The 18741-nt window shown below is 38.4% G+C and overlaps 1 protein-coding gene across 1 annotated transcript in view; it reads left to right on the top strand.

Annotated features, from left to right (window-relative positions):
- The window catches only part of grin2aa (glutamate receptor, ionotropic, N-methyl D-aspartate 2A, a), a gene marked incomplete at its 5' end in the record, with an annotated part of 173218 nt that overhangs the window by 37288 nt on the left and 117189 nt on the right, over window positions 1–18741 (top strand). The window lies entirely within an intron of this gene.

Genomic DNA, 18741 nt, shown 5'->3' on the forward strand with positions numbered 1-18741 from the left:
CATGATTCCTGTTCACTCCGACAACAAAGCACTTGAATGCAACAAGCTCGTAATCACGACTTCTAAAGTGGGAATTAGGAAATTTCCGATAGCACGTGAAGGCAGCATTAGTCACCAGCAGCACAGCAGCTCCAAAAAACAATGACACTCAAAACTGTCCTGTAATGGCTAACATTATAGCAACAGCATATCTTGGTTCTGTGAAACATAGCAAAAACCAATGTTACAGACGTATGGAGCAGAACCCACGCAACTTCTTTTCGTTTAGGTCTCTCTAGCGGTGGAAAGCTTTTCTAATAACTGTGGGTTCTGAAGCTCTTGCCTGATCATAACCATTCTTTTTCTATGGATATTCCTCTAACCTTTTCTTGTATGTAATGACTCTCACCCATCTCTCTTTCTACAGTCTTTCTTGTAGAGAAAGACCCCCCCCCCATTCATGAGTGGACACGCCCCCTGTTGCTGATTGGCTACAAGTTGTGCTGCTCAATCCAAGCCACTTTTGCTAGGGTTATCTGTGTTGGTTTCTGTTTATGGTTAGGTTTTTTCCATGTTTAGTTCTGTTTTCTTTGCTTTTAGTTTTCATGGAGTTTCATTGCCTTGATTTGTTCATCGTTTGATCTGTTATACCTGTTGTTTATTTTTCGTTAATTAGTTTGGTTTGGTATTTAAGCTCTGCATTTAGTTAAATTCTTTGTCCGATCGTGTTTCATTTAAGTTAGTTGTTCTGTTCGTGTTTCTGCTATCGAGCTTCTGTTAAATAAGGATTGCTGCGCTTAAATATTATTAATATTACTTAATCTAGATGATATATTATTTTATTTCGTTTTTCTGGCTAGCAACAAATATTTCTCAAAGTTAAATATTTTTTCACATTTTTGCTTTACATATTTAATAATCATTCAATATAGAGTATAGGTAACATACATTTTGTGAGAAAATGGAAAAAGCAGGAGATTATACCCAAACGTAGCGTATCTAAAAACATGCTTAACATTTTAATCCAAAGTAATTTGTTCATACATTAACTTTTTTCAGTTTTGTCCCAGTTTTGTACACGAGAATCATTGTATTATTTCTCTTACAGTAGCCCATTTTGTAGTTACTCTTGTATCTCTGTTTTCCAGATGGTCTTTGTGGAGAGAAATGTCATAGTCCCCAAGAGCTCATTGGTACTGTCTAAATGACTTGTTCCTCTTGTGTCTTTCCAGCCAATTTAGGTAGAGGACAAACAGAAACACTGCCAGCCTTCCTTCTCCTGTATCCAAATCTAAATTTGACTTTTCATTACATTCCTTCATCACAATCAGATTTAGACATTGCCAACAGAGCTGCCAAGGGTGCAATCGAGATCAGATGTAATCTTCAAAAAAAAAAATATATTATTGAGGATCTATCGTGTTAAACTATATATTCTGATATACGCCAGAGGTTAGAGATGACAGGGGTCCTGTTGCTAAGATCCTGGATGTTATTTGCACTCAGCTGAACACATCACTTATGTTTATTATTAATTTACCTGCAATTTGCCATACAAACTTCACCATCCTACTTGCAAAAACCATCAATTTTTAAAAACATAATTTGGCCTCTCTGATAGATCTATAATTTAGCAGCTCCTCCTAAAATTTGACATATTTTTGCAATTACACCCAAGGCCTTAGGTGGGAACTCTAGGAATGAATATTGCATTACTCACACTTTTTTTAATAAAGTTAATTTAATAATGGCGATTTGTAGCCTTCACTTAATGAAAAGTTCATACAAAAATATTTTTAATCATTATTTATTAACATTCATGCTGTTTCTGATTTTCTTTCTTTAATGGAACAAAGAGAATTTTTGGAATTCATATCCTGGCCAGTATTTTCTGTATCATGAAAGTGAATGAGAACTGGGTATGTTCAGCTTCATGATGACAAAAAAACCCCACCATAATAGTTTCACAAAAGTGGGCTAAATGACTCGCTTCCGCTTTATTCCAATTCTTCTGAATTCAAATTTGTGTGAGGAAAAGACTGGAAAAACTTGAGGGCAATTAAATGATTTCATTTTTTACTGTTGAGTCACTATAAGGTGTGTAAAAGCTATATTAGAGCCATATGTGTAGATATATTCAGTGTTTTATACATCATAGTGTTGTTAGCAAATAATCAGTGGTGTTAGATGACAACACATGCTTTTAGGCCAATTTTGAGAACAATGTCACACGTTCTTGAAGGTGAGAGTGTGAAACGTACCTCGCAAAATCCCTGAAGCTGCATACGTCACCCCTGACTTCCTTAAAATGGAGCAAAAAGAAGAGCAAGTTGTGCTCACTGCACCAAAAAAATATTCCATCCACCGTTTTATAATCCAACCTAATTACTGTTAATGCAAAGGCAAAACCCTTGAATATATTTTCTGATCTGCTACTGTAAGACCAAACGCAGTCCCCAACTCCATTTGTAGGACATCAGTAGGCAGTTTGTCATTTTAAAGAGAATCGATGTAGGATCAAGGGGTAATTTATTCATCATCAAGGTGCTCGTGGGAGAAATCATCTATTGGCAGATTTTGGATTTAGCTACCTGGCAGTAAGCGTTCGGACAAACATGCTGTAATATAGATAATGCTAAATCAACAGTTTCATAATATCTCATTAAGTCTTGCAGCTGCTAGAGTACATGCTGGTCAAAGTGAATCCTATCGTGGAGGTAATTGAATGTTGTGGGATGTGACCGGTCATGTTTGTGAACCCCTGCTTTGCTTGTGTGCTTGTGTGATATTCAGCAGGAGTGCTGTTTTGTAGCTGTTAATGAATGGGGAGAGAAACACAGCTTAGTCAGTGCTAACAGCAGGGGTGTAAAATGCTGGCTAGACATGATGTACGCTGGAACAGGGGTGTGTGGTCATCTAAGGAGAAAGAGAGGGAAACACTTTGAGTTGTGTCCCAAATGAAACACTATACACTATGCACTTATACTATGCACTATATACTCAACCGTGTAGTACATGCATTTTTTAAGGTTATTTTGTCATTCATTGTCAGTGTCGGAGTCTGATAGCCCCTCAGACATGACGTGTCCAACATTCCACACTACATTTTTAAAATTGCATCATCGTTCGGGTATTTAAAGGGCACTTTGTCTTTCTGGAATTTGCAGTGTGAACACACAACTCACAATATTTATACTACACAATGGCATAGAATAGTGCACAAGTACACTAACTCGGATGCACCTTTGGACGTTCTGCTAAATATCTCTTTTTGTTTCCCTCTTGACAAAAAGTGTGTTTGGCACATCATGATGACTTTTTATTTTTGGGTGAACTATCCTATATGGTCAACATGTAACACTGTTCACAGCTCATTTTACTTGCATAACTTGGGTGTGTTTCACAGTTAAACAGGGTATTCAATCAAAAAAAAAAGTAAGCCGGGATTTTTTTTTTTATATCAGGAATGGTGTATACCTACATTCAATTTTTTCCATGGCAGTGGTCCTGGATTTGGTCCATTAATTTTTTTGAATAGGTATTTCATAAAGTTCTTCAGTAAAGAGTTTTAAGCCATGAACACATTTTTTTTTTTTTTTTAAGGGAATAAACTACTCATCCTATGAAGTATTACTAATCAAATCAGAAAATCTTTATAATATAACTATTTATTTTATAGTCATTGATTGTAAATACAAGAAAACAATTGTCTCTGTTCATTAAAAAATACATATACAGTACAAATACAAATATATAAGTAGTCTGACATTTGCTGAGCTTGAGCTCTTATGCTGCATTTTCTGTTTCTATGGTAACAGCAACTTCTTTTATTGGTGGATTGTGGTTAGTGTAGTTCTTCACTGGGAATTCTGCAGATGAACACCCTAAATCATCCTAAATTCGGACTTCTACAGAAGCATATATTTCTTAAGTCACAGAGCTCTTGGTAGATTGGTAGACACATTATGCATTATTGTTCAAAATAATTTTTGTGGTCAAAATGAATGGAATTTTGACTCCCTGAACCAAAATATTTATTGGATAAAGAAAAATGGGAATGGAGCCCAGCAGTTAGCAGGCGGTTTTGAGTTGAGCCAAAAAAGCAATGACCAAACTTGTGGAACACAAAAGAAAATATTTAGTATAATTTTTTTTTGCATATATTTGATAGATTTGGATATATATTTTTTTACAGAATAAAGAAAGTTTATACAGGTGTGGAACCTTGTACACATCTCTTATTTTTAGGTGAACTATTAATTTAAGTCTGAATGACAGAAGTGCTATATTTAAATTCTCTCTATTATCTCATTCACCAATTAGCATATGTGCCCAGGCTGTGCCTCTGATGTGTGGTAACCTGTGCCAAGCATTATGGACAGGAAATTGGAGCTGGTCAGAGTCAGCACCTAGAGAACAGGAGTAACGTTCAAATCCCATTAGTCTATATCTGCAGGGGATTACAGTCATTCGGTCCCTTTCCGTGTTACGATATAGGAGGTGCAGACGAGATGTATACATCCAAAGAAGCTTGAAGGAGGCGGGAGGTAGTACTTGTTGACAGTGCCATATTGTCGAGCAGTTGATTAACATTGCGCTCTGGAAGGTTTATCTCCGCAAGCGAAGGGAAATTCAGACACTGTTAGAACAGTAGCTTCTAGAGATTCACCAAACCCCTGTGGAGGATTTTAACACGTTCCAGAACACGGACCTCATTCACACAGTACAACAAAGCCTCCTCCTCCAGTGCTTTGATGCCTCTCACTGGCTCCCTGCACCAGCAATGCTTTTGTTCAGCAGGAGCCAAACTGTTATTTATGCATACAACACAGTTCAGGTGTAAAAGGAACATTGGGCTGTATCGTTGTTCTTAAAGCTTAATCAATCACATCTTGGGAGAATAGGCTCTGGGCCCCAGCTCTAGTTATGGCCAGGTGACTGATAAGTTGTATTGATCATTCTTTTTTCCCCCCATTACCTCTGTTGAGACTGATGGAGCCCTGTGTTTCCTAAAGGGAGCTGTTTTCAGCACCACGGACAGCTCCTGGCCACCCACTGCTGCTGATTCCACTGCCACTGGGGTTTTATTATTTATGGACATGCTTGCCCTTGAAATCAATGCTGTTATTGATTTATTTAGCCGCTTTGTATCTGAGGGGATTTCTGAGAACATATATCAAACATTATATAGAAAATAAATGCCTTACCATAAACCAAGGAGTTGTGTTAAAGAGATAGTTCAACCAAAATGAAAATTTTGTCACCATTTACTCACCCTAAAAGTTCCGAAGCCTAAAATTTGAAGACTGTGTTGGTCTTAATTTTCCATGCAAATACAAGGAATGGGACTGAATATTTTAAGTTTTAAAAGAGCATGCAAAATCACCATTATAGTATGATAAAGCCATAATTCACATCTTCTGAAGCCATACAAACACTGTGGGAAACAGACCGAAAGTCATTACTCATTTTTCATTTTCTCCTCCATTGAGCTGTTAACCGAATCATTGAATCAGTAAGTCAAACACAGGTGGGTTTCCTTGCTGCTTAACTACAGTGGTGTAACTTGCTGCTTAACTAGCATTGTATGATGCATCATTGGTGAAATTAACTAGTTTACCAAAACTGGAGTAACTTTGTTGTCTGAACCATGTTGGTCTCATTATCCATCATGCCACGGCCTTGCCCAGTTCTCAAGGCCATTGGCCTCGTCCTGCTTGCCACAAACTTGTTTTTGAAGCGTTAATCATTGTAGCCAATCACAGACATATATTTTGAGCGTATGTGAATAATGGCCAATCAGAGGTGTTTAAGAATCCACCCAAAATGCTAGGAGGAAATGCTGGTATTGTCAATTTTTTTTAAATTTCAGTACTGACTTGGTACAGAAGTCGGTACTTTTGACAATACTTGCTGGTTGCGAATATATGTTAGAACCATATGGTTTCCAAAAATCCAGAATTGTTGAGATATGTTGGTAACGGCAGAACTTGCACTCATAGTTTGCTAACAATGGTTTGGGAAACACAAGAACTGAACAAATCATTCTGACTAGCTGTGTCAACCAATATAGGATCGATCGATTCATTTTTCAAAATCCCTTTGTGTTCCACAGAAGGGGAAGTCATATGGGTTTGGAATGCTGTAATTGTGAGTTTGGAGAAACTATCCTATTAATATCCTTTTTAACTTTATTTTTATACATTGAAACTAATTACAAACAATGAACAATATCAGTGGCCCATATGCATTCAGGATGGCAGGACGGAACAAAGGAAATAGAAAGAAAACACACACACACAAACGTTGAGATGGTCAAGTAAAAGGTACAACTGGCGAATGGTTCCAAATGTCATACTGATCAGTTCATTTCCCATGAATAAAGAAAGATACATAATAACAGGTGTCCACCTTTGTATAGAAATGCCCAGATTCAATTGGAGTTGGGCAGTCATGTGTTCCATTTTATAGACAGACACAAAGGGGTGGTTTCGTGTTTTTTTTCTAGGCTTGGTTGTGTGTATGGGGCGCAGTATAACATGTCTTAATACTTTTTTTTTTTTTAAACGCTGTATTTTTCTTATATTTACTTTTATTCCACACCGCTGTCTCCACTGTCCTTTGAACGGCTCGTTTGCTTCCTGCTTCTATGAAGCCCATCCCTCCGAAAAACACAATGGTCTTAGATTGGTCAGATGGCCAAATGTAGTTTGTAGTTCTGCAACAGCTCTCTCTCTTTCGTAATGACTGCGACGTGGCCTCGTCCACTTTGTTGCGTGTTCGCGGGGGCAGTGTTTATGTTAATAGTGAGGGTTTATGATGTCACCAACCCAGGAAGAAGCTTGTTGTAGTCCAAACCGGACATTTTTGTAGGCAATAAACTGCCATAGCTTTAAAAGACAATATCTCCGTTTGCATTGAACTTTCAGCGCTGTAACTTTGCAGATACTGTTTGTGCTCAAGCAGCAACATTACACACTAACTAAAGTTAAAAAAGTGAAATTGACCCACTTTTGGTGAGTGTGGTTTCGTCCAGTTAATTGTTATATTGAGTACTTGCAGAATGTATCCCTAGTTTTGACCACATATTGAGGGGTATCCCTTGAAGCAGAAAATTGAGGGGAGTAAAGGGCAAATCTACATGTAGAATTGTCATAATCTCATCCTTTACCCCTCGCCAAAAAGTAACGTCCTATTAAATGTATCTGTTGAAATCTAAAATGATCTTATCAATTGGCAACAGACATTATTTTCAAATATTTCTCCTTCAAAACTAGTAAAATAAAGAACAAGAAATGTAATTGGAAGCAGAATAGAATTCTGTACTAGTCCCATCCCTACTGCCGCATCTCCTACTTCCCCATTCCCACATCTAGTTGAATAACCTGAGGAGGGAGAAGTTGTGTGCAGCTTGCTGCAGTGCAGTTACTGCCCACCCCATCTCTCTCTCTCTCTCTCTCTCTCTCTCTCTCAGCTGCGTTTTTTTTGACTGACTTTCCATGTATTGTTTTCTCTCCACTGCTCTCTCTCTCTCTCTCTCTCTCTCTCTCTCTCTCTCTCTCTCTCTCTCTCTCTCTCTCTCTCTCTCTCTCTCTCTCTCTCTCTCTCTCTCTCTCTCTCTCTATTTATTCTGTATTCCTTTCTCTAACTGTTGTTTTTGTTAGGAAACAAATCCATCTAAGATTGTTGTTCTTTCTGCACCTCTCTCTTTCTCTTTTGTTTTTCTCATGTTCTGCGCTGCCCCTGATGGTTTTTGAGCATTTATTGGTTGCTTCCACTGGCTGCTAATGTGAGAGAATAACCTTGATAATGTGTTTGTCAGGGGCTGATGCGTGTGTGCATGCGTTCACGTGAGTGATGGATCTCATCTGGGACTCGGTGCGGGGCGATAACCGCTTCCAGCTGCTACTTTTCATCCATTATCAACACAGCTGGATCAACCTCCACCCTCTTTTTCTCCATCTCCGCCTGTCTTTCCTCTTTTTCCAGCATATTTTGCTCTCTCATGTTCTCACGCCATTCACCCGGTGATCACATCCCTCCTCAGACGCCAGCCGTATCGAAAGCTGGAGCGCCTTTTTGCTGACTTGCTTTATTTTGCAATTCTTGCCTGCTAAATAATTCACCTCATACATATGTGGCTGTGCTCCCATTGAGAACAGTTGGAGTTTTGCTCCCTACCTACCTACATGTACTGCTCAAAGTAGAGGGATTGTATTACATCTGTGTAAACATGTGCAAGGGCTTTGATACTTCTGCACTTTTCAACTCGTAGCCATTTTTAGCATGTTCACTGCATTGACGTTCGATCGCAAAGGGAGAACGTGCTATAAAAAGATCCGTTTGAATGTCTGTAGACTGCTTGCTGAGCCTTTGGCGTCAGAACGCTTTAATAACTGTCTCAATTAGTCATTGTTTCTCTTTTGCCTGGGCCCTTTTAAAATGACACTCTTCATTTTAGATTTCTGTGGTGTGATGGCGTTTCTGAACTCTTTCCAAATGAAATTGCAGAAAGTGCAAGAGATATCAATTAGGACTTCCTACCATCAGGGGAACAAATGTCCATCTCATTAAATCATGTTAAGTCTATTGATTTTTTTTTTTTAAGCTGCTGTTGCTTTTGTCTTTCCGACAACATGAGCCAGTCTCATCTCGGCCTGTCTCATTGGGACAATTCTGAGACGGAATGCCATGATAATTTGAGGATTTTGTTTTTATGATAGAAGCCACAACCTTTGCTCAGACAGTTGTACATCTAAGCCCCAATTATATAAAGAACATTAAAAAACACGCTAGATATTTCGGTGCCATAACTGTTACAAAGTCTATAATACACTATATACACTACTGTTAAAATGTAGGGTTGGTTTTATGTTTTTGAAAGTCTCTTCTGCTCACCAAGACTGCATTTATTTGATCAAAAATACAGTAAAAACAGTATGAAACACTGTAAAATATTATTACAACAAAATGTCTGTTTTATTTTTAAAATGTAATTTATTCCTGCGATACCAAAGCTGAATTCTCAGCATCCATTACTCCAGTCTTCAGAAATCATGTTAATGTGCTTAAGAAACATATTATTATCAATGTTGAAAACAGTATATTTTTTTAAGTATCCTTTGACGAATATAGTGTAGAAAAACTGTGTTTATTTGTAACAGAAATCTTTTGTAGCATTATAAATGTCTTTACTGTCACTTTTGATCAAATTTATGCATCATTGCTGAATAAAAGTTTGAATTTCTTTAAAAAAAAGCTTACTGGCCCTGAACTTTTCGGTTGAACAGTTTATCGGTTGGATCATGTCCTTGCGGCGTCTGTCAATGACGTCATATCCGTGTTACCCTTGATTTCCAGTTTTACGTTCGCATAAACCATGGAAACATCAAAGACTCTTCATATATTATATGTTTTATTAGACAGGTGCATATACATTTATCAACCGAAAACAAATCATTGTTATACAGTGCAACATGGATAGTCTTATTGTTTGAATCGCTTGTATTCTTGATTCACCGTGAGTACCATGTTTTACCACATCTCATAGACAACACTATTTTGTCAAGTGGCTAACATAGGATAATCAGAGAGAGCTTTCTCCATCATACAATTAAAAAAATAATTGGATGTCATTTAGTAAGTCATTAAGTCATCCAGCTTTTATTAATATGATATTCTATTATTGATATAGTTTACTGCAATGTGCAACAAGACTCTCATACCAGCCACCAAGCGAACACACAGAGTTAGGGATGCACTGAATCCAGATTTTTGGGGTTCAGCCGAATACTGATTCCACTGGTTAAGATTCTGCCGAATCCGAATCCCGAATCCTACTTCCATCCTCAGTCCATTATCACAGTAAACACATTAATGAAGTAAACAACGTCCACAGCAGTGTATTTTTCATTTTATTTTAACTGTAAAAAAAGAAAGAATAGGCAACATTATGCCAGGATGACTTTCCTTCCATTGCCGTACCTGAAGTTACTGCATTTTGGCTGCTGTCTGTAGATTCCTTCATGCACAACTCGTATTCTTTCAGATGTTTCATACGCAAAGGTTTTAACAGCGGCTATTTTTTAGGGTCCTTGTCACCACGAGACAAATCGGCATTGCAAATTGAACATGTAGCTCGACTTGAATCGCCTTCTTTTGACTGAAAGTACTGCCAAACAACACTTTTTCTGCACACGAGTTCCATTTTCACTTTCTCACAGCCTGCTGCATTCGAACGGTCCACCTTGTAAACACCTTCCCGTAATCAACGGTGCCGTTATTACGTCGACCAGCGTTGCACACAAAGTGCAAGCCTAGGGTTCGGTTCGGTGGAAAAAAATTCTAAGGTTCGGCAGAAACCGAACTCCGTCAAAAAGCCCAATATTCGGCTGAATCCGAAGCCGAATCCTGGATTCGGTGCATCCCTAAACATTATAGCATAACTTTCAATACACTCAAATGTATTTTGTATGAGAGTTTTAACCATGTAAAACAGCACAACGTTACCCTATATATGCAACGAAAAGAGCGGAATCGGGCAGCTGCAGCATAAGCATAATAAAAGCTCAGAGACCGGTATTTCGCACAAGACAACAACTCCCATGATTCCACGCTCAATCACGGTGTCATCAAGCTGCGCCTTAGTGGCAAAAATTACATATTGTGTCTTTAAATGTCAAAATGAATTTTCATCTTTTATACTGTACATTATAATGTTGTGATGCTTAAAAAGATTGATTGTAGATTTTAAATATCTGTCATTTATGAGTTATCGGCCATAACTGATATAACTTAATAATAAATATTGATCAATATAATAAAAAAAATGGTGTACCATTAATTAACGCATAGGACAGGTGCTTTTATCCACATCAAATTAAAGTCCATTCAAGCTATACCTTTAATCAGAATTTGTGTTCCATTACGAATCAAACCCACAGCCTTGCCGTTGCTAGCACCATGCATGTGGCACGTGGTGCTAGCGATTCAGGTGTTGGTTACCGCCTGTGTGCCGCTTTGTGCCACAGCTCTGTGACATGCAGAGAGCTCAGGGTTTTTATGTTGTACTAATGATATTCCTATATACAGTAGGTCAAGGAAAAACATCCTAAAGCTCTGCTGAAACATCCGCTATCAAGAAATGCTGATACTTGAAGGAAGGGTGCTTCTCTCTTTCCTGTCCAAGTGGCTTCATTAATTGCCTGATTTGAATTTAAAATAACCGTCTTAATTAAACACTCTAGAGTTGTTCCAACAGGGTCGCCACAGAAACATCGGTCAGAGTCTCCTTAGCTACCAATCCCAGCATGCCTGCATGTATGATTGCGTATACCCTGACGACCTGACCAGGGCGAGTTTAAGTGACAGAGAGAAGAAACTTGAAGTGAAAAGCTCTTAAGTTTCTAATAGGTATTTTGGGGGGTTTAAGATCATGTTGGAGCTGTGGTTAGGTGACATCGAGCTGTGATGGTCATGTGGACGATGTGAGATTAAGTCTTTCATTTTTTTGTCATTTCTCCTCTGTCAGTGTTTAAAAAATGACACAAGCCCCCAAAAGGATGACAATCACAAGCTCCCAGCTTTCCCTCCTAAACTCAGTGGGAGAGGTGGTGGGTCTGCATCATCACTCAGCTCACAGGCCGCTCCTGAGGAGAATGTTTCAATTACAAAGCTCTGATTGATGTTCTCTCTGGTCATCTAGCATGCAGCGAGGCACAATAATCAGTGGATTGCTGTTACAGTGCGGCTGACACCACTGACATAAATGAGCAACAAATCCAATCAAATCCAATATGAGCTGAGCACTATCAGTCCTCTGACGCTGGGAGGGAGATCTATAGTCTTTCATGCCAGACCTCATGTTGCGATTGATGCATTGACTTCAAGTCAATAAGTCTGGATGCTGCCTGAAGAAAATGACGCTCGTTTTTACACTTGAAAACTAATCAGGTTTAAAAAGAGAACAAAGAGTATTTGATTGAGACCGTTTAAGTGCATCTTAAGTGAAAAAAGCTTTGAAAGTATGTGCGTAGTTTAGGAATGCATGTTAGGAATGCATATAAATCATATATAAATACCAAAAAGATAATTCATTTCATGTTATGGCCGATAACTGATAAATAGCCAATAATACTATATTGCCTATAATAATAATAATTTAAAAATATATATATTTATATATATATATATACATTTGAGTCACATTGTAATGTACAAAAAGATATATTATGTTTAAATCATTAGTTTATTGTTAAATATGCTGTTTGAATTTTATTTATTTGATTTCAATATTAAATTTGTTATTTATATATATATATATATATATATATATATATATATATATATATATATATATATATATATATATATAAAAAAAAAATGTATTTATTTTTTTATAAATTATTATATAAAAAAAACTGAATTATCAGTCATTAGCCAAAGTGGTACCGATATATTGTGCATCCTTGTACAGAAAGATGTATTAAATATGCAATTATTAGTTTATTATTAAATAGATTGTTTGAATATTATTTTAATATTACAGTTTAATATTAAACTAAACATTATCTTTACTATTTTAGTAAATGTGTAGTACACAATTATCTAAACTAGCATTTGCGAGGCATGCCGGGTAATCGCTTTTGTGTATTTAGAACAGAATCAGGCTATGTGCATAGTTTTACCATGCATTGTTTGTCCATACACAACAGAGAACTGTTATTTATTGTGGGACACGTTAACTGTAACAGTATTAGGCATGATTCATTTTTTTTGAGGAGTAGTAGAATAGCAGTGCTTATTTTTGACCACCAGATGGCCTTGCTTTCTTTCTCTCTCTCACTCACTCTATCGTTGGTCCTGATGTTGCTGGGCTCTGTGTGTATAAGAAAGACAATCAGCAACCATAAGCGAGCAAGTCTGCCTCTGCTTAACGCGGCTGTGCTATGCATTGTGTGTGTGTGAGAGAGAGAGTCAATTCTCGCTCCGCTATGCCGTCTGAATGCTGATGTCTTACGCTGCAGCAGTGGCCCACTTATCCAAGTAACCTCGCGCAAGTCTGTCTCTTCCTCCTCTTTCATCACTCACTTTTCCTCTCATCCTCCTCCTCCTCGTCTCTCTCTCTTTCTCTGACTGGATGGATGAGGGGGGGGGGTGAATCAGCCCACAGGACTGAAATGAGGACGCCTTACTGCTGATGCACACACTTCGGCTCAAACAGCCCACAGCTCTGTGTTCTAAGGTGTGTGTGTGTGTATGCATATTATTTGTGTTTGTGTTTTGCGTGCATTCCTCTGCACACAAGCTCAAGGTAACGTCGCATGATATTTGGAGCAGGTTGATCCCTGGCAGCCTGCACCAGGCGGCATCGTGTGTATGTGTGTGTGTGTTTGTGTTTTTGCTAATGGTGACTGGCCTTGGCACATTAGCTCAGGGAAGCGCTGGAGCTTGTGACAGCCATGCCAACGGCAGCCCGCATATGTCCACCCCGGCATGGGGAGTGTGGCTGCGGCATCTGGGGTCCTTTCAGAGACACAAATCTGCTAAAACATCAAATACGGGCATTAAAACAAAGCTTCCCTGCAGAGGACACACTCCCTGTGCTCTTGAAAATAAAGGTTCCAAAAGTTTTCTTTTTTTTTTAGGAGCAATGCCATAGAAGAGTCATTTTTGGTTCCCCAAAAAGACTGGTTCTTTTAAAGGGGTGGCTGATTATGATTTCACTTTTTTTTTTACTTTAGTTAGTGTGTAATGTTTCTGTTTGAGCATAAACAACATCTGCAAAGTTACGATGCTCAAAAGTTCAAAAAGGGAGATTTTCTTTTACAGAAATTGCTTTTTAAGGACTACAACAAACGGCTGGTAGGGACTACACAAGCTTCCTCCCGGGTTAGTGACATCCCTAACCCAAACATTTACGTAGATCCTGCTCCCGGGAACATGCAACAAAGGGGGTGACGGCATGTTGGGCTGCATTAGAGAAGAGGAAGAGTTACGTTGTAGTGTTGTTGCCGTGCCGTCGAAACTGTCATTTTCACCCCAATTGCAGGTCCTCTTTGTTCAGCCTTCCTAGGGACACTGGACTGACACCAGACGCAAGTGGTGCGATGCGATGCAACAATAGAACCCATTGTAATCTGTGATGTTGTCTACACTGGATGCGCCGCTATGCGAGCGGTAAATTTATACCTCGTTCTATTCATGATGTACTGACACGATGGACAAATGCTTTGCAACAGGCACTTTGTCACGTCCAGTGTAGACATCCTTTATCACGCGAGCAACAAACTTCTTTTTAATCCCATCAGCGAACTTTGAATGTTGGCGTTTGTTGGCGTTTATGTGATCAGTGTAAATTATTCTTTGATTATAGCTCTTATAGTGTTTACCCACATGCTCGTTTGGCTACAGGCATGCAAAACATGGTTCTGTGTAAACATGGTTCTTTACTGTGGTAAAGCCATGGATTAGTCTTCGTAACGTGCTCATTGTTCTGGCGACCGATATTTGGCTAAACACTTGTTATATAAAGACAAAACTAACAGTGCTCTACAGTCAGTAGCGATCACTATAGATCTGCAGTCTGTAATCCAAATAATCAAGCATTTCTAAGGGAGGGGCTTCATAGAACCAGGAAACCATCAGACCGTTTTTACAAGAAGGGACACTGGTGTAGAATAAAGCTAAATTATATGAAAAATGATGCTTTTTTTTTTTTTTTAAACAAAGCATGAGCACATGTTAGACTGCACCCCATAAGCACAACCAAGCCTTCGAAAAAAGCTGATCAACCACCCCTTTAAGAACTGTACACTGAAAGGTTCATGGGGGATCACTGCGAATTTTCAGGAGTGTTGATGCCAATAAAGAATCTTTATTTTTAAGAGAGTGGATCTATGGTTGTGTTAGACATAGTGATAAGGCATTGTCGGGTTGTTTGAGGTTACCACGGTTATAAGGTAGCCAAACGCTATACGTCACATGTATTTCACACTTTATGGCATGGAAATTGATTTGTAATAAAACAAGAGAAGCCCCTCAAGCCTCTGAGATGGTATCTGTGAACAAAGGGAAGCTGTGATGGTGTGAAGAGCTCATGATGCAGTAGATCTGCTCTGGTATTGAAATAGCTCTGGAGAGCGGATTCACGCCGCAAGCGCTGGTTTTATCATCAGGCCAAATTTGTTTCAGATAACGGTGGTTTGTTTGAACATGTGTTGAAACAAAAGGGTCTGAGCAGAACACGTTTAGTACGTGTTTTAGTATGTTTTTTTTTTTTTGTGTGTGTTCTCAATGCGTTTTATAATGGCTTTGTATCTGGAGTTGGACTGATATAAAAAGATATTTAGAGTTTTTTCTTTCCTTTATGGCCATTTAACTGGGGCAAATAGAAAAAAGGTAATGATTATCTGATAAGACATCATTGTAGTCATATAAAAAAGGTACAAATGGTTTTAAAACGACAATACGTTTTGAAAAAGAAAATACTGCCATATTAAATTACTTTAAATGGATAAGATGTCCCTGATTCATTTTTATAGTGACTGTAACAGGAGTCTGTGCAGCTATGCTTTGCAATTGCTTTGCATGGAGGTCTGTACTACCTGGTGAAAACATAGTTAATTCTTTTTGGGGAAAAAAGAAAAGAGAAATTCGATAATTGAAATAGAAGTATTTTGTAACATTATAAATGTCTTGACTGTCACTATTAATCAATTTCATACATCCTTGCCATATAAAATTAGGCATACATTTTTTTACCAAAGTGTAGAGTATACATGAATACATGGTTATTTTGAATAGCTGTCTAAAGATAACTGACTTGGAAACTATTTACCACGCCATGACAATGTCTTACTTTTTTGTTTGCCCACTTAAAGCCACAATATGTCATTTTTGCTGCTTGAGATCACTTATTCAAAACAAAGGTGTAGCTTGATGGCGCCTTCATTTCGCGGAATGATGTGAGTTGTTGTCTTCACCTCTACAGCCGGTGGAAAAGAATCTGACGGGACTATGGCAGAAATCATATTCATGGATGAGCAAATGTATTAAAGATTTATTAATGTTAGTGTTGTATGGTGGGCCTGAAAGCCGTTGGAGCGGAACGAGGCCGCTGGAGCGATTGCTAATGAGAGACAAACGTGACACACGGCTCAAGAGCATAGAGCAAGATCATATTAGATACATTATTTGAGTGTGTTGAAAGTTATCTTATAATACTACTCTGTGCGTTCGCTCTGCGGCTACTATGAGACAAAAATCAAGAAAATGAGATTAAAACATTAAGACTAACTGTGTTGAGCTATATAACAATGATTCATTTTTTGTTGACGGATGCATCCAAACAGTTGCACACCTGTCTAATTAAACAAATAATATATTAAAGCGTCTTTGGTATTTCCATCGTTTCCGGGAGACCATAGTTGAAGAAACACGCAGTTACAGCCATCTACCAGCAAGGGCTAACCAACCAAGTCCAAGGCCATTGTATAAAAGCATAATAAATGCAGTGGGTTTATGTGTAATTTAGAGGATCACAAATTATTATTAATAACAGAATCCCCTTTCCAGATAGCCCAATTCATCATCACAGGACCTAAGCCATGGCTCTGTTGCGTCTGTCTGATGCTTTGCCAGACATTCCAGTTTGAACTTTCCAGTCTTTTCTTCCATTATTCAAGGCTCTGCACACAAAGATTTTATTTGATGCACTAGTTTAATCTGATTCACAGCAGATATGCTGAACATCAATGACCATTGCTTCCCATTCGGAGGGGCTTCCCAGTGTGGTGGTGGTTTAGTAATTTAGTAATTGTTTGCCTCTGCAAACACATTTTCACCTACTTAGTGCAATTACAGCTGTTTATGTTGCGTCCTTTCAGCGGTGCTCAAGAAGCAATACAGCAACAGGCAAGGTTAATGATTGCAGTACCTTGACCATAGAGGCTGCATCTTTATTAGCCACCGCCAGACTAATTAATCACTGTGGTTAGCAATGGTAATTGACAGCCCCAAATGCATAGCGACATACACAAGAGCAAGGAGAGTTTCAGCTCTGTAGTAAGTGGTCATCTCCACCGCCCTTGTCCTGCTTACAGCAAGCACATGACTGAGAGAGTCAGAAATAGCACTCTGAAGCAGAGAGGAAGGAGGTGAAGGAAGAAATGAAGGAAGAAAATGAGGTCAGAAAGATTGAGCACATATTTATCTACAGGTAAAATCGGTCGACCGTTTTGCTTGATAGTGACTTTTAGCTCCAATATATGGTGTATGTAACTCAGCTAGCTGTGTTGCGCTAGCAGATCTTCTCTCGTCCCCTTGTTCGTGGCCCAGTTTGGAAGAAATTCTCAGTGTGTCAAGTCAAAGGCATTCACCCTCAGTTTCTATAAATGCGCAGTAATGAGCTCCCCCCCCCCCACCTCACGCTGCCCTGCCTAGGGGCCTAGGCTTCATTCCAATTAGCCTGTTGCAGCTAACGACCATGAAATGAGATTTGGTCACCCAGCCGATCAGTGGTCAGCGGCCACTCAATGGGAAGGATTAAGATCACACATAAATATTTAAGGAAACATTGCGTATACATAACGGTGGGTATACTGCTCACTGATGTGTCAATAAAAAAGGCTTGTTCATGAAAAATGCATGCAACACTTGCTGTTAGAAGGGGTGGCATGAGCACTCGCTGCGTTCGCTGTGCATCCTACTGTACTCTGTGCATCGTTCATCTGCTAGTGGTAAAGACCTATTTTTCTCTTTCAGTTAAATGATATTCTTTCTTTTTAAATTGATAAAATGTTACCTCTAGAATTTAAATTATATTTTTCAATAATAATAATAAATAATAATGTAGTGCAATTAATCAATTAATTTATATATTTATAATTTATTTATATATTTAATATATATATTTAATTTATTTTAAATAAAACTTTAAAACATTGGGTCTCATTCACTTATAATTGCTTGGATTTCGCATTTATACACAGGAGAACTTCTCACAAAAACAAAAAAAAAATCCACCTAATTCACAAAAGGGCCATACACACATGGATTTGTTCTTAAACTTGTTGAAACGTTAATGAATTTGGATTATTCTAAAAGAGCGACCGCATGCACAAGGTTAGTAATTTGCATAAAGCACGCCCAAAGCATGTCCATATAAGGGCTTTCTGCACACCCTTCCCTTTCGTTGCTCTCAGCAAACATCACACTCACTAAACCTTACTGAACAAACTAATGAAACATTTTCTGAAAATGAAACATTGGGGTTTAATCCAGTACATATGATGCAATGTGACAAACTTGTATTCTCTAAACTATCCTGCTAAAAAGTTTTAGGTTTTATGAGACAAGCTTATAACAAAGTCTACTGAAGGCGAGGTGCAAACTCATGTGCTCTTTTATTTTCAAAACAACACAAAATCGAATCAAGCAGAACTGAATGATGACAATAATGAGTACTTGACATAGCCTTAAACATAAACTTGAACATAGACCTAGTCTAAGCCTCATTCACACCCACGGACCGTTGGCTGAATGCCTGATGCATATGGCACACTTATCTGGAAACATTTCAGGAGTTTCGAAGTCGTCATCTGATCATCACTCGTCATCACACGAGTGTGATGCGTTCTTTAATGGTCCGCTTGGAAACAAATGCCGTGATGCCAAACTCTAGAGTAGAAGAAGAACACCGCCATGTTCACAACTGACAATGAATGCTTACCAAGATAAATGCTGGATTTGTTCAAAAGCATG

Source organism: Gobio gobio, assembly GCF_949357685.1.
Source record: "Gobio gobio genome assembly, chromosome: 1".
Lineage (NCBI taxonomy): Eukaryota > Metazoa > Chordata > Actinopteri > Cypriniformes > Gobionidae > Gobio > Gobio gobio.